The 17,655-nt window shown below is 38.4% G+C and overlaps 1 long non-coding RNA gene across 3 annotated transcripts; it reads left to right on the top strand.

Moving 5' to 3' along the window:
• The first annotated feature begins 4,177 nt into the window (after positions 1-4,177).
• Positions 4,178-15,026, top strand: LOC110916660. Of its 3 annotated transcripts, none has more exons than XR_004865969.1 (7): positions 4,178-5,631; positions 5,751-5,970; positions 6,972-7,048; positions 8,037-12,022; positions 12,142-12,361; positions 13,352-13,439; positions 14,428-15,026. It is a non-coding gene; the product is annotated as an uncharacterized LOC110916660 (long non-coding RNA). The 3 variants fall into 3 exon arrangements; XR_004865970.1 differs by having other exon boundaries at positions 6,961-7,048; positions 13,363-13,439; XR_002579903.2 differs by having other exon boundaries at positions 6,961-7,048.
• The last annotated feature ends 2,629 nt before the right edge of the window (positions 15,027-17,655 follow it).

Here is a 17,655-nt window from a genome sequence, read left to right as displayed (position 1 = left end):
CGTAAGGAGTTGAAGGGAAGTGCTAACAACCATCATGAGATTTCGGGTATTATAAAGCAGAATTTTGAGAGGCATGAACTTAGGTTCAAGAAGGTGGTGAATGCACCATGGTAGGCTCTATCATGACGTCATTAAGTTGTTTTTCTTTTTCTGGTGAACAGTAAAACCTATGAATAGTGAACCACATTTAGTGAACCACATCTTGTTTTACAGGTTAGCATATCTTGGAAAAACTCTTTTGTGAGAATTGATAGAGCTTACCATGGTGCATTCACCACCTTCTTGAACCAAAGTTCTTGCATCTCAAATTTCTGCTTTAAAATTCCCGAAATCTCCTGACAGTTTTTAGAACTTACTTTCAACTCCTTACGCATGGCATTTAGTTTCTTTTATTCATCTTTATGCATTTATGTTCATGTGTTGCCTCCATGTACTGCTTTATGTCCAATGCACCTTCTGAATCAAGCACAAGCGTTTCAAGTGTGATTAACTTATCGTGTAATAACCTAACTTTCATGCCATAACCATCGAAAGCTTTGAGGTACTTATCCTATTTATCAAACTCTTCCTTAGCTGTGTTGAGCTTGCACTTCTTAATCTCACCAGCAATCTCTATGGTTTGAACGATTCATACCAACCACTAACCTGTCATACACGTCTTCTGAATGTCTTCTGAATGAAGAAATTCTTTCATATACAAGCATAGTTTGTATAGCCCATTCTAACATCATCGGTTAGCTGATGGTCGATCCTGACATCCATTGACCACCAGGGAAGTCTTCAAAAGAGTTGACTTTTCCAATGAAATTTGGGGTTCGGATGGTCTACAATATTCTAGAACCTCTGAACCAACCTCTTCATTACCGTTTCCAAGATGTCCGATAAGGTGGCCACCTTATCGAAGTTCTAGAATGTTCTAGACCAACTGAACCCCATCTTTCATTCGAAGAAGCCAACTCTTTTGAAGACTTCCGTATTCTGGTCAACGTAGTCAGCATTGACCAACAGCTAACCGATGATGTTAGGATGGGCTACTACAAACTATGCTTGTATAAGAAAGAATTTCTTCATCCGGAAGACGTGCATGACAAGTTAATTAGTGGTGGGTATGATTTGTCTACTAACTATAGAGATTGGTGGTAAGATTAAGAAGGGCAAGCTCCCCACAACTAAGGATGAGTTTGATAAATGGGATAAGTACCTGAAAGCTTTTGAGAATTTTGCCATGAAAGTTGGGTTTTTACGCGATACGTTAATCACACTTGAAACACTTATGCTTTATTCAGAGGGTGCGTTGGACATAAAGCAGTACATGGAGGCAACACATGAACATAAACTCATCAAAGATGAGTTAAAGAATGTAGATGCCCAGCGTAAGGAGTTGAAGGGAAGTGCTAACAACTGTCAGGAGATTTCGGGTATTATAAAGCAGAAAGTTGAGTGGCATGAACTTAGGTTCAAGAAGGTGGTGAATGCACCATGGTAGGCTCTATCATATCATAATTAAGTTAGTTTTCATTTTATGGTGAACTATAAAACCTCTGAATAATGAAACACATTTAGTGAACCCCATCTTGTTTTACAACTTACCATATCTTAGAAAAACTCCTTTGTGAGAATTGATAGAGCTTACCATGGTGCATTCACCACCTTCTTGAACCTAACATCTTGCATCTCAAATTTCTTCTTTAAAATAACTTAAATCTCCTGATAGATTTTAGCACTTCCTCTCAACTCCATACGCAAGCATTTACTTTCTTAAACTCATCTTTATGCGTTTATGTTCATGTGTTGCCTCCATGCACTGCTTTATGTCCAATGCACCTTCTGAATCAAGCACAAGCGTTTCAAGTTTGATTAACTTATCGTGTAATAACCCAACTTTCATGCTAAAACCCTTGAAAGCTTTGAGGTACTTATCCAATTTATCAAACTCTTCCTTAGCTGTGCTGAACTTGCACTTCTTAATCTCACCAGCAATCTCTATGGTTAGAACGATTCATACCAACTACTAACCTGTCAAACACGTTTTCCGAATGAAGAAATTCTTTCTTATACAAGCATAGTTTGCATTAGCCCATTCTAACATCATCGGTTAGCTGATGGTCGATCCTGACTTCCAATGACCAGAACACCAGGGATGTCTTCAAAAGAGTTGACTTTTTGAATGAAATTTGGGGTTCGGTTCGTCTAGAATATTCAAGAACCTCTAAACCAACCTCTTCATTACAGTTTCCAAGATGTCCAATAAGGTGTCCGATAAGGTGGGCACCTTATCGGACATCTTGGAAACGGTATTGAGAGGATGGTTCAGAAGTTCTAGAATGTTCTAGACCAATCGAACCCCATCTTTCAATCGAAGAAGCCAACACTTTTGAAGACTTCCGTATTCTGGTCAACGTAGTCAGCATTGACCATCAGCTAACTGATGATGTTAGGATGGGTTACTACAAACTATGCTTGTATAAGAAAGAATTTCTTCATCAGGAAGACGTGTATGACAAGTTTGTGGTGGGTATGATTTGTCTACTAACCGTAGAGATTGCTGGTAAGATTAAGAAGTGCAAGCTCACCACAACTAAGGAAGAGTTCTAAATGGGATAAGTACCTGAAAGCGTTTGTGAAATTTGCCATGAAAGTTAGGTTATTAGGCAATAAGTTAATCACACTTGAAACGCTTGTGCTTGATTCAGAAGGTTCATTGGACATAAAGCAGTACATTGATGCAACACATGAACATAAACTCATAAAAGATGAGTTAAAGGATGGAGCTGCCATGCGAAAGGAATTCAAGGGAAGTGCTAACAACCGTCAGGAGATTTCGAGTATTATAAAGCAAAAGGTTGAGAGGCATGAACTTAGGTTGAAGAAGGTGATGAATGCACCATGGTAGGCTCTATCATTGAGTCATTAAGTTGGTTTTCTTTTTATGATGAACTGTAAAACCTATGAATAATGAACCACATTTAGTGAACCACATCTTGTTATACAGCTTACTGTTGATGCAGATTTTGTGTCCTATGCTTGTCGAATAGATTAGATTTTATTTTACGTTGAATATGTAACAGTTAGTGAAATGGTCAAACGAATGTGTTTTGACCCACTCGTTTGAAGTGGTCAAACGAGAGGGTAATGTGTTCGACCGTGTGTGTGTGCAAGTGAAATGGGTGTGGGTATAAATACCACCCTTGTGTTTCATTTGCACTAGAGAGATAGTTAGAGAGTGTGGTGAGTTCATTTGAGAGTTCACATTGAGCTTTATTGTGTGGGGGAGAGATCACCACTTGGTCTCTCCCCGGATGTATACTCCTTTGGTATTAGTTCGGTTATCATATAATCGGGCCGATTTGTAATGTTTTACTACCGATTAATACAAAGAAGTTGTGTTTATCCATCTCTAATCTCTCCCGTCTTGAACTGATCTCACACTAATCACGGTTTCGGTCCTAAAATTGGTATCAGAGCCATGGTGCCCGATTTAGTAAATCTAACCGTTTACTAAGAGCCATGGTGCCCGATTTAGTAAATCTAACCGTTTACTAAGTCACATGTGCTCTAGATCTATGATTTTAGTGGTTTTTGTTCAAGATGTAAAAAAATGGTGAAATAAGAAAAACCCAGATTTGAACCCGCATATGCAGATCTGTGATGGAACGGACTGTACAAAAGGTTTGGGTTTTGTATTTCACACTAGAAAATCAAGTTATCATCATCAAATATCATATATACAATGTTTTTATACAGATCTGCAGAATAAACAGTGGCTGTGTTCTTGAGATGTTCTTGGCGGCTGTTAAGAAATTTTAGGGTTTCCGACGAAACCCCATTTCCCCTGGACATGACGAAACGCCCCGCCCACGAAACTCCTGAATATCCTGTTTCGTCGGCTTCCTTGTTTCATCGACCTGGTCATAGTTTCGTCGGCTCCTTGGCTGATTATCAGCTAGTATCGCAGAAAGAGAAAGGATGTTGGCTGCTGTTCTTTGTTTATCGAAGATAACAAAAGAAGAGGAAGATACCAAGATGATGTCAGCTGGTTGCTATTGTGTATCGAAGAGGAGAAGAAAGGGGTTTTGGGAAATTGAGAGAGACTTGAAATTAGGGAGGTTGTCTGCTCCTGTGGTTGGAATTGCAAAGATTAAAAAAAAGGGGGTTTATTGGATGCTGATGTTGTGACAACCGGTACCTAATGGCTTCTAATTACGAGGTTAACAAACGTTTAAGGCGACAATAATTAGTGTTTAAGGCATGAATTAACTTAATTAGGCTCTCGGTATGCCTCGGAACGTTGATCGGACGTTAAAGTGCATGTATGAGGATTTTCGTGAAATCTACTGAATATTAAGCGATAACGAACTGACACCGTACAAACTACTAACAACGCCGACAAATACGAAGTTTATATGTATAATTTATGCATACGAATGTGGTTTTTGCGAAAATATCATACTTTCGAAGGGCTTAAACTAAATAAATAATTAAAGCGTGAAAACAATATAATTGTTACTTCCTTATCTTTCATATACTCAAATTATTATTATTTAGGTGTGCGGCATCAGACAACTCGCATATGCGGTGTACACTTGCACACATCAAGAACCCAACTAGTTACGCAATTATTTGCAAGACGACAAAATTTATTATCATGTATAGCTTTTACATAGAAAAACCCAAACGTACACTATACATCTTAAATATGCGTGTGTATAAATAAGCTTGTAACCTATACATCTACACTTACATTAATATATATATACACACACTTAAATTGTCTACATCTATATTTTTTTATAAAAAAAAAAACAAAGATGTAGATGAATTAATTGTATAAATGAAAGTAAAAATATATCAACAATCACCAACTCTCATGGCAAGTTAACATCACGTGGCTTTTGTCCCACCATCATTTCTTTTCTTGTTGGGTTGTATAAACATTTATAAGGCATGGTCATGGTCAGTTGTTGTTGAAAAAGAAATAATAAATAAATAATAATAACAATCTAAAACCCATCCTTTGACCATCAAAACTCCAAAACTCCCAAAACACACACACTGGCACTTTCAAAACTAAAAGCTCTCAAACCCCTCCTCTTGCTCTCCCCTTCTTCTTCGATTACAGACCCAAGACCAGACACCCCTCATCTCTTTGCCCTCTATCTCCTCCGGTGACCGGAGCCGCGCCTCAGGCGACCTCCGGCACCCCTCTTTCTCCGACTTGTTATCTCAGACCCGACACACCCACCTGAAACCTCTTAGAGAGAGAAATCAGAGGCAGGAGAGAGAGAGAGTCGACGAGAGAGAGGGAGGACGGGAGAGAGATCTGCGAGAGAGATGGCAACGACGACGGTGGCGTACGGTGGCGGTGGACGTCAGAGATGAATGTTTACGGTAACCCCACTCAATCTCTCTTTTATTTGATTTTTTTTATGTTCAAGTTAATGTCAGGAGAGGTGATTTTGTTTCCGGTGATGTTTCTCCGACCATGTTTCGATGAGGGTGATGATGATCGATGATGACGGAGACGACGATTATGATGATGACGATGACTTCAGGCTGCGGCGGTAGAGGGTGGTGCTCAACGACAGCCGACCGGCGTCAGGGTCACCGGCGACGGCTAACGACGTCCGGGAGGTGAGTTGGGTCAACGATGTTCGATTTTGGTTTAAATTAGTTCAGTCTCAACTCGATTCAGTTTCTGGTTCGAGTAAACATGTCTACATGTTTCTGATGTCATCTTGGGTCAAGTGCAGTTTCGGGACTTGATTCGGTCCAGTCATATTTCAGTTCCGGATCGACTCGGTTAACGCACAGTCAACGCCGGTCAACAGTAGTCAACGGTATTGTTCGGGTTCAGTTTTGGTTCAAACTTGGTGCTCGATTCAGCTTCGGGTCACGGCTCGAGTTCCGGTCAAAGGTAGTCAACCAAAGTCAACACGGGTCAACTGAGGTCAAAGCTCAGTCAACTCCCTGGTAAAGTTTATTGGCGCGGATTTTCGTCTTATCATTTAGATAGTTTATATTTCTACGCGAACCGAGCTTGAACCGTCGAATCCTAGTTTATTTATTGTTTAGAATTTGGCAAATTTACAAAAAAAAAAAATATACCTATATTGCGTTGATATATTGTTGAATCGATTGAATTTTGAAAATATATCGACACATTAGTTGTCCGGTTATTCTAAAACAGAGGAAACTCTGCCCGATTTTTGTTAAAGTATAAATTTGTATTTTATACTTATTATTTCAAAAACCGACGGAAACACATCGGGAATTCGAAAACTATACAAAATAAATATATTGTTTATATTTATTACCAATGTCGGAAATTCGGATTTTATATATCAAACGTTTCGGGAATCCGAAGATCATATAAAATAAATATAATAGTTTATATTTATTTTAAACATCAAAAATCTGAATACTTATTTCAAAAGTCGGATAATTTCATAAAATAAATATAATGTTTTATAGTTATTTCAAAAGTCGACGATTCGGGTACTTTTATTTCAAAACACCGACAATTCGAATAACTTCGAATACCTTTATAAAATAAATATAATGTTTATATTTATTTCGAACGTCTAACCGAACGCGACACGTACCGCACGATCATAACACTGTACTAACCGAGTTAGTTTGATAAGAAGTATATATACATACCAACTCCTCACGAAAGCTGTGACGAGACGTACATTGATCCATTTACGTATTTCAATTCGCGACAACAAACAATACTTTTATTTAAATATATAAACATATATATCCTAAATCCTACGAAAACTAAGTCGTTTTCGCGACTTAGTTTTATCCCGATTATAACGGGATCAAATAACCATAGATTGGTTATTCTAAGTCAAGATAACACCACCTTAGAGTCGTTTAGTTAACGATTCGGTAGAGCTCGGACACGTAGTTTAACTACGTCCTCATATTAGAAACTGATAAGTTATTCCATGTTAGGAATACTATAGTTGCACGCTAGCTAATGCACATTCTTGGAACGACACTACGGAATCACGCTAGGCTAGCTTTGCACAGGAATGTCAAGGTGAGTTCATAACCCCCACTTTTTACTGTTTTACGTTTTTATAAATGTTTTCGGGGGTGGAAAGACATGCAAGTTCTTACAAAAGCAAACAACTTTTCGTTGAACGAAAACTCATATTTCTAAACCATATTGCGAATGGATTTCAAGGAACTCAAATGGTTTACGAAAGGTTTATACTAAACATACCGGTTTTACATAACAAACACGTATTTTCGCAAACGTGCATGATTTTCATGACTAGTGACGGGAATGTCCTAGTTACTACAACGGGACTGGGTTGGTCTGCGTACGAACAACGAGACAACCCAATGGGTTTATGTCCCCCCTTTTCTTTTGAAATACATATTAACTAGGGTATGATTAAGCTATGGAATGAACTCTTGGATCACGTGCGAATAGGCGCTAACTTAGGCACCATTAATCCTTTTAAGGACCACGGAACAGGGGGTAGATCTATCGGGTACGGGCGAGCCCCACTCACGGTCCTTGTGCGGCCACTTAGAGTGCTTTTGTGTCCCTGTCGAAGTGAATCGACACTTAAATCGTCTACCGGGTTGAGTGCTTCCTATGTCGGCACACATATTAATGTCTTAGCTACACATTAATGATCAACATGTTCATAGACGCATTACATACCTACTTATAAACTGAACTTTCAAATGTTTTTAAGATTCATTTGATGTAAACTCACAAATACATGGATTTACAAACTTTGGTAACGTTTTTCAAATTATACCTAAGTAAGAGGACGCGCTGATCCTGCTTACAAAGGTTCGTTTGGGCTCGGCCCACTCTCTCTCGTGCAATGCACAAAGACTATTGTGGGCTAGACTCACAGTTTTTCATATATCATGCCAAGAAAATAATTTTACTATATTTTCTTAACATCTTTTAAACCGGTTATCAAAAAGATTTATTTTAAATCTTTTCAAAACAAACTATGAACTCGCTCAACTTTATGTTGACTTTTTCGCATGTTCTTTCTCAGGTTGCATTTTCAAAACTATGGAACAGTTGGAATAGGAGAACCCATGGGATTTCGAGTACTTAGCGAGCGTTCATTGTTTAGATGTCTTAGCTTATTTGCTTCCGCTGTGCAATTAAGATACCAGTCCAGTCACGCCAGCTCTGATATTTTTCGGGGTGTGACAGATTGGTATCAGAGCTATAGGTTTCAGCGAATTAGGTTTCTGTAGGGATACCTAGGCTCTAACCTCACTTTCCTCTGGGGACTTAGATTTTTAAGACTTGAACATATACAGAACGCCTAGGACTTGAATATGGGTTCCAACCGTTGCCAAAACAATCAGAAAACATTTTGGTCTACACATACGTTAGTGTTGTGTTTGATACGCGGTTCAAGAAACAATTACACACAGAAAACAAAACTTTGAGAGTTTTGATAACATGCACTTAGAACCTTTGGAAAGCTTATGTCGAAACTCATTAAACGTCCTCACTTAGAAACCGTGACTAACAACTCGGGCAAACGCCATCATATTATGTCGTCTATGCTATTTTACTTACCCGAGCAGGTAACCTACGCGGAACGAAACGCTAGTGCACAAGTATACATGAAACTCAAACTATACGTCAGCGGACACGACTTTCGAGGCAAGGCCTTGGGGAAAACACAAAGGGGCACGACAACAACGACGCTAATCCCGACAGTGGGAGAACTACGGATCGAAATGCGGCAATTTGCCAAGTGATCCTGCAAGCAACACGAATCATGCTGAGGTACGTTAAAACAAGATTTCACAACAGTCGATACTTAGTCTGAAGAGACTTACAATGGTTGGCGCTACAAAAGAAGTCACACGTCTTCGCATCCCCCCTATTTCATTTACGGCAATTATGAAATGTTCGACATTCCATGGTAATGGTATCTAACAACCGATTATCACACGAAGTTCCAGGTAAAGTCCTTAAACTTTTACTATTGAAATCCTGAATTTTGCATATAGTGAGTAGATTTTCGCATTTCTACTCCCCCTAATGGTCATTGCGTCACGAAAATTTTCTTTCATAATAGCGAATACTCATTTGCTTCATTCTTGACCAATTCATATGTTACACATGCGTTTGTTATGCATGTGGCTTCACTTGAAATTGTTGCTTTATCAAGTTCAAATATTATTTCGCTATGTTCACTCCTTGCATGGTGATCTAGATAAACTTTATTATTGCATAATGTTGACTCTTTGATATCGAGTCAACGAAACTCGTTGAAACTCTTTTCTTTTCAAGCCACATACATGGTTTTCGTTGTAACCATGTCGAAATCTTCTGGTTGATACATGCACCCATTGTTGGACTGTGTTTAAACCAAGTTCAATTGTTTGAACTTGCTCGTAATATACATTCGATTTAAGATTCAATATGATGGATTGAGGCCATCATATTCGAAATGATCCCAACAAGCACTTCATTTGCTTTGAACCATAACATGCTTGTTTGGTCTTTGACTTTATCGAATCGTTTCTTTAATCACGATCACCTTGTGGTGGCGTTTTTTTTTCACAAGTTTGAAGCTTGCGCTAATCTCTTTGCTTACATCATACACGGATTTAATTATTTATTTGTTTATTGATATTAAATCTGCTTGTTCGATTTGTTGTATTAGATCAGTCTTAATACAATCGTGTGTTAAGATAATGGTACACAAATTCATGTCATATTTCGGTGTACCTCTTAACGGTTCTTTAATCATCGATCGAATATTTTGTGATATCTATTGCTCTTTCATTTCCGATCGGAAAACATTATATATTTGTTTCATTATCAATTGAAAATATCATGATGTTTGTTTGGAACAAACATTCACATTTGCTTCGTTGAGCCCTTCATCTGATTTCATACACGGTGATACTTGTTCGTTCACCACTATTATTGAATTATTTCGATCACTACACTACGACACCTTGTGGCGTCGGTGTAAACTTGTAGCTTGTGCTAATCATGATCAGCCGTTTCATGGGAAACTATTTATGTTTTTCGTTTGACACATCGTTTGAATAGTCTTAATGCAACTATGTATTAAGACGATGATACACTAGGTTCGGTTGTATTTCATTTCGGTGTATCCTTGCAACACGTTGATTTTATTCATTAATGGTTCAATAGTTGACAAATCATTTTTGGTCGAGATTCCTCCTTTGTTGGTAGTATATCTCTCGTTTCAAAAATTTATTTACACATTGTGCACGTTCACTTTGAATTCTCTTGGTCGAGTTTCCTCTTTTGTTGAATCTGGTAAAGCTAGTCACATTGGTGATAGTATCACAACATCTCGTTCACTTGACATCGATTTCTAGAACAAACTCAGTTAAACTGTTGGGTTCCTATTGATGCAAAATGACCTTGAATTAACATAATTCGCGTAAGACTTGATTCGATTACGCGGTCATTCACTGTGGTTTTTTTTCGGACTTACCTGCGAAACGACACAACTTGGAGGAGATAACGTAGTACAAATTTCGAGGACGAAATTTCTGTAACAGGGGGAGAATGTGACAACCGGTACCTAATGGCTTCTAATTACGAGGTTAACAAACGTTTAAGGCGACAATAATTAGTGTTTAAGGCATGAATTAACTTAATTAGGCTCTCGGTATGCCTCGGAACGTTGATCGGACGTTAAAGTGCATGTATGAGGATTTTCGTGAAATCTACTGAATATTAAGCGATAACGAACTGACACCGTACAAACTACTAACAACGCCGACAAATACGAAGTTTATATGTATAATTTATGCATACGAATGTGGTTTTTGCGAAAATATCATACTTTCGAAGGGCTTAAACTAAATAAATAATTAAAGCGTGAAAACAATATAATTGTTACTTCCTTATCTTTCATATACTCAAATTATTATTATTTAGGTGTGCGGCATCAGACAACTCGCATATGCGGTGTACACTTGCACACATCAAGAACCCAACTAGTTACGCAATTATTTGCAAGACGACAAAATTTATTATCATGTATAGCTTTTACATAGAAAAACCCAAACGTACACTATACATCTTAAATATGCGTGTGTATAAATAAGCTTGTAACCTATACATCTACACTTACATTAATATATATATACACACACTTAAATTGTCTACATCTATATTTTTTTTTAAAAAAAAAACAAAGATGTAGATGAATTAATTGTATAAATGAAAGTAAAAATATATCAACAATCACCAACTCTCATGGCAAGTTAACATCACGTGGCTTTTGTCCCACCATCATTTCTTTTCTTGTTGGGTTGTATAAACATTTATAAGGCATGGTCATGGTCAGTTGTTGTTGAAAAAGAAATAATAAATAAATAATAATAACAATCTAAAACCCATCCTTTGACCATCAAAACTCCAAAACTCCCAAAACACACACACTGGCACTTTCAAAACTAAAAGCTCTCAAACCCCTCCTCTTGCTCTCCCCTTCTTCTTCGATTACAGACCCAAGACCAGACACCCCTCATCTCTTTGCCCTCTATCTCCTCCGGTGACCGGAGCCGCGCCTCAGGCGACCTCCGGCACCCCTCTTTCTCCGACTTGTTATCTCAGACCCGACACACCCACCTGAAACCTCTTAGAGAGAGAAATCAGAGGCAGGAGAGAGAGAGAGAGAGTCGACGAGAGAGAGGGAGGACGGGAGAGAGATCTGCGAGAGAGATGGCAACGACGACGGTGGCGTACGGTGGCGGTGGACGTCAGAGATGAATGTTTACGGTAACCCCACTCAATCTCTCTTTTATTTGATTTTTTTTATGTTCAAGTTAATGTCAGGAGAGGTGATTTTGTTTCCGGTGATGTTTCTCCGACCATGTTTCGATGAGGGTGATGATGATCGATGATGACGGAGACGACGATTATGATGATGACGATGACTTCAGGCTGCGGCGGTAGAGGGTGGTGCTCAACGACAGCCGACCGGCGTCAGGGTCACCGGCGACGGCTAACGACGTCCGGGAGGTGAGTTGGGTCAACGATGTTCGATTTTGGTTTAAATTAGTTCAGTCTCAACTCGATTCAGTTTCTGGTTCGAGTAAACATGTCTACATGTTTCTGATGTCATCTTGGGTCAAGTGTAGTTTCGGGACTTGATTCGGTCCAGTCATATTTCAGTTCCGGATCGACTCAGTTAACGCACAGTCAACGCCGGTCAACAGTAGTCAACGGTATTGTTCGGGTTCAGTTTTGGTTCAAACTTGGTGCTCGATTCAGCTTCGGGTCACGGCTCGAGTTCCGGTCAAAGGTAGTCAACCAAAGTCAACACGGGTCAACTGAGGTCAAAGCTCAGTCAACTCCCTGGTAAAGTTTATTGGCGTGGATTTTCGTCTTATCATTTAGATAGTTTATATTTCTACGCGAACCGAGCTTGAACCGTCGAATCCTAGTTTATTTATTGTTTAGAATTTGGCAAATTTACAAAAAAAAAAAATATACCTATATTGCGTTGATATATTGTTGAATCGATTGAATTTTGAAAATATATCGACACATTAGTTGTCCGGTTATTCTAAAACAGAGGAAACTCTGCCCGATTTTTGTTAAAGTATAAATTTGTATTTTATACTTATTATTTCAAAAACCAACGGAAACACATCGGGAATTCGAAAACTACACAAAATAAATATATTGTTTATATTTATTACCAATGTCGGAAATTCGGATTTTATATATCAAACGTTTCGGGAATCCGAAGATCATATAAAATAAATATAATAGTTTATATTTATTTTAAACATCAAAAATCTGAATACTTATTTCAAAAGTCGGATAATTTCATAAAATAAATATAATGTTTTATAGTTATTTCAAAAGTCGACGATTCGGGTACTTTTATTTCAAAACACCGACAATTCGAATAACTTCGAATACCTTTATAAAATAAATATAATGTTTATATTTTTTTCGAACGTCTAACCGAACGCGACACGTACCGCACGATCATAACACTGTACTAACCGAGTTAGTTTGATAAGAAGTATATATACATACCAACTCCTCACGAAAGCTGTGACGAGACGTACATTGATCCATTTACGTATTTCTATTCGCGACAACAAACAATACTTTTATTTAAATATATAAACATATATATCCTAAATCCTACGAAAACTAAGTCGTTTTCGCGACTTAGTTTTATCCCGATTATAACGGGATCAAATAACCATAGATTGGTTATTCTAAGTCAAGATAACACCACCTTAGAGTCGTTTAGTTAACGATTCGGTAGAGCTCGGACACGTAGTTTAACTACGTCCTCATATTAGAAACTGATAAGTTATTCCATGTTAGGAATACTATAGTTGCACGCTAGCTAATGCACATTCTTGGAACGACACTACGGAATCACGCTAGGCTAGCTTTGCACAGGAATGTCAAGGTGAGTTCATAACCCCCACTTTTTACTGTTTTACATTTTTATAAATGTTTTCGGGGGTGGAAAGACATGCAAGTTTTTACAAAAGCAAACAACTTTTCGTTGAACGAAAACTCATATTTCTAAACCATATTGCGAATGGATTTCAAGGAACTCAAATGGTTTACGAAAGGTTTATACTAAACATACCGGTTTTACATAACAAACACGTATTTTCGCAAACGTGCATGATTTTCATGACTAGTGACGGGAATGTCCTAGTTACTACAACGGGACTGGGTTGGTCTGCGTACGAACAACGAGACAACCCAATGGGTTTATGTCCCCCCTTTTCTTTTGAAATACATATTAACTAGGGTATGATTAAGCTATGGAATGAACTCTTGGATCACGTGCGAATAGGCGCTAACTTAGGCACCATTAATCCTTTTAAGGACCACGGAACAGGGGGTAGATCTATCGGGTACGGGCGAGCCCCACTCATGGTCCTTGTGCGGCCACTTAGAGTGCTTTTGTGTCCCTGTCGAAGTGAATCGACACTTAAATCGTCTACCGGGTTGAGTGCTTCCTATGTCGGCACACATATTAATGTCTTAGCTACACATTAATGATCAACATGTTCATAGACGCATTACATACCTACTTATAAACTGAACTTTCAAATGTTTTTAAGATTCATTTGATGTAAACTCACAAATACATGGATTTACAAACTTTGGTAACGTTTTTCAAATTATACCTAAGTAAGAGGACGCGCTGATCCTGCTTACAAAGGTTCGTTTGGGCTCGGCCCACTCTCTCTCGTGCAATGCACAAAGACTATTGTGGGCTAGACTCACAGTTTTTCATATATCATGCCAAGAAAATAATTTTACTATATTTTCTTAACAACTTTTAAACCGGTTATCAAAAAGATTTATTTTAAATCTTTTCAAAACAAACTATGAACTCGCTCAACTTTATGTTGACTTTTTCGCATGTTCTTTCTCAGGTTGCATTTTCAAAACTATGGAACGGCTGGAATAGGAGAACCCATGGGATTTCGAGTACTTAGCGAGCGTTCATTGTTTAGATGTCTTAGCTTATTTGCTTCCGCTGTGCAATTAAGATACCAGTCCAGTCACGCCAGCTCTGATATTTTTCGGGGTGTGACAGATGTTGTATCGCATAGAGAGAGTGAAGGGTTTGATGATGTCTGCACAATTTGTATTTGGGGATTGGAGTGATGATTTACGCAATAAGTTAATCACACTTGAAAGGCTTGTGCTTGATTCAGAAGGTTCATTGGACATAAAGCAGTACATTGATGCAACACATGAACATAAACTCATAAAAGATGAGTTAAAGAATGGAGCTGCCATGCGAAAGGAATTCAAGGGAAGTGCTAACAACCGTCAGGAGATTTCGAGTATTATAAAGCAAAAGGTTGAGAGGCATGAACTTAGGTTGAAGAAGGTGATGAATGCACCATGGTAGGCTCTATCATTGAGTCATTAAGTTGGTTTTCTTTTTATGATGAACTGTAAAACCTATGAATAATAAACCACATTTAGTGAACCACATCTTGTTATACAGCTTACTGTTGATGCAGATTTTGTGTCCTATGCTTGTCGAATAGATTAGATTTTATTTTACGTTGAATATGTAACAGTTAGTGAAATGGTCAAACGAATGTGTTTTGACCCGCTCGTTTGAAGTGGTCAAACGAGAGGGTAATGTGTTCGACCGTGTGTGTGTGCACGTGAAATGGGTGTGGGTATAAATACCACCCTTGTCTTTCATTTGCACTAGAGAGATAGTTAGAGAGTGTGGTGAGTTCATTTGAGAGTTCACATTGAGCTTTATTGTGTGGGGGAGAGATCACCACTTGGTCTCTCCCCGGATGTATACTCCTTTGGTATTAGTTCGGTTATCATATAATCGGGCCGATTTGTAATGTTTTACTACCGATTAATACAAAGAAGTTGTGTTTATCCATCTCTAATCTCTCCCGTCTTGAACTGATCTCACACTAATCACGGTTTCGGTCCTAAAATTGGTATCAGAGCCATGGTGCCCGATTTAGTAAATCTAACCGTTTACTAAGAGCCATGGTGCCCGATTTAGTAAATCTAACCGTTTACTAAGTCACATGTGCTCTAGATCTATGATTTTAGTGGTTTTTGTTCAAGATGTAAAAATATGGTGAAATAAGAAAAACCCAGATTTGAACCCGCATATGCAGATCTGTGATGGAACGGACTGTACAAAAGGTTTGGGTTTTGTATTTCACACTAGAAAATCAAGTTATCATCATCAAATATCATATATACAATGTTTTTATACAGATCTGCAGAATAAACAGTGGCTGTGTTCTTGAGATGTTCTTGGCGGCTGTTAAGAAATTTTAGGGTTTCCGACGAAACCCCATTTCCCCTGGACATGACGAAACGCCCCGCCCACGAAACTCCTGAATATCCTGTTTCGTCGGCTTCCTTATTTCGTCGACCTGGTCATAGTTTCGTCGGCTCCTTGGCTGATTATCAGCTAGTATCGCAGAAAGAGAAAGGATGTTGGCTGCTGTTCTTTGTTTATCGAAGATGACAAAAGAAGAGGAAGATACCAAGATGATGTCAGCTGGTTGCTATTGTGTATCGAAGAGGAGAAGAAAGGGGTTTTGGGAAATTGAGAGAGACTTGAAATTAGGGAGGTTGTCTGCTCCTGTGGTTGGAATTGCAAAGATTAAAAAAAAGGGGGTTTATTGGATGCTGATGTTGTATGGCATAGAGAGAGTGAAGGGTTTGATGATGTCTGCACAATTTGTATTTGGGGATTGGAGTGATGATTTACAGTTGTTGCTCTGTTTTGTATCGAAGAGAGAGAGAGAGAGAGTCTGGAAGATGATTGTCGGCTGGTGACAAGTTGAAGGGTTTTTAATGTTTGAATGGGCCTTTGGTTGTGTGTCTCAAGACCAATGTTTAGAGAATGATGAAATATTTATTTTGGGCCTGCATAATTGATGAATTTTATGGATTTTCTTTTTATGGATCCACTTATTTATAAAACATCATAATGATGTTTGGTTGGATTTTTTTTTTGGGGGCCAAATATCTATGTTTCTAGGATGAAACATGGATGACCCGCTTCTATTTGTGAGTTGCAAAGTGGGGTCGGGTGTTCGCAAAGGATATTTGAATCGAACTTTAACGTCAATTTGTACGGGTTCGTGAGCGCGCGGGATCACTTTAAAATGATGAAAGCAGATGATGATATTTTTTGAAAAATGTGGGGTAGTCACGGTTACCGATGCAAACGTCAAATTTTGGTGACTTGACTATTATGGGCCAAAAACCAAAATGGTATGTTCACTTCCGCACGTCAATGTTTGTGATTGTTATCGGTTATTCGTAAATGTTTGAAAACATTTTGTTTATTGTCATATTCTCGCATTTGAAAACGAACGTATGAACCTGAACCTGGAATGTCAATACCGATCCTAATGAGTTCACAAAGTCTTTGGAGGGATACAAGTCGGATCCTACAGGGTACTAGGCGAAATTTCTTTATCAACTAGAATATGCAACGATGAAATCTTTTTGTTTATTGTCATATTCTCGCATTTGGTAACAAATGAATGAACCTAGAAGGTCAACACCGGTCCTAACGAGTTCACAAAGTCTTTGGAGGGATACAAGTCGGATCCTACGGGGTACTAGGGGACGTTCTTATTCAACTAGAATATACAAAGAAGAAAGTCGTTTTGGTGATTTTTCGAACAACCGAGAACATTCAATGAAGATTGATGACAGTTCCGCTTAGTGGAGGGGAATTGGTGAACATTTGAAGATAAATTCTACTCAGTGGAGAGAATTTGTTCTGTGAAATTGATGACAGTTTCTTTGAAGTGGAGGGAATCTGTTAAGGTTTAGAGATCTTACCAAAGAAATGGGGGGATAAAATTTTTCATATGTTGAATTTCTTCGGTAAATTTCTAAACGCAATCACAGGTTGCAGAGCTTGTCTTATGACAGATCAAGACATGATGCAGTTTTTTAAAGAATGGAACCCTTATCAAATGCCGGTTGGAGTATTGGAAGATCAGCGGAAGATCGGTCAATTGAGCCTTGTGAGGAAATTGCACAACACCCAACACGGATACGCGTACTTTGAGGGGGAAATATTATACAAGGAGCGTCAAGATACTACTTATCTGGATCATCGGTCAAGGGGGAATTTGTTG

The sequence above is a fragment of the Helianthus annuus genome, chromosome 9, assembly GCF_002127325.2.
Source record: "Helianthus annuus cultivar XRQ/B chromosome 9, HanXRQr2.0-SUNRISE, whole genome shotgun sequence".
NCBI classification, from domain to species: Eukaryota; Viridiplantae; Streptophyta; class Magnoliopsida; order Asterales; family Asteraceae; genus Helianthus; species Helianthus annuus.
Note: the sequence above shows the minus strand (reverse complement) of the source record. Positions and strands in the feature narration are given on the sequence as shown.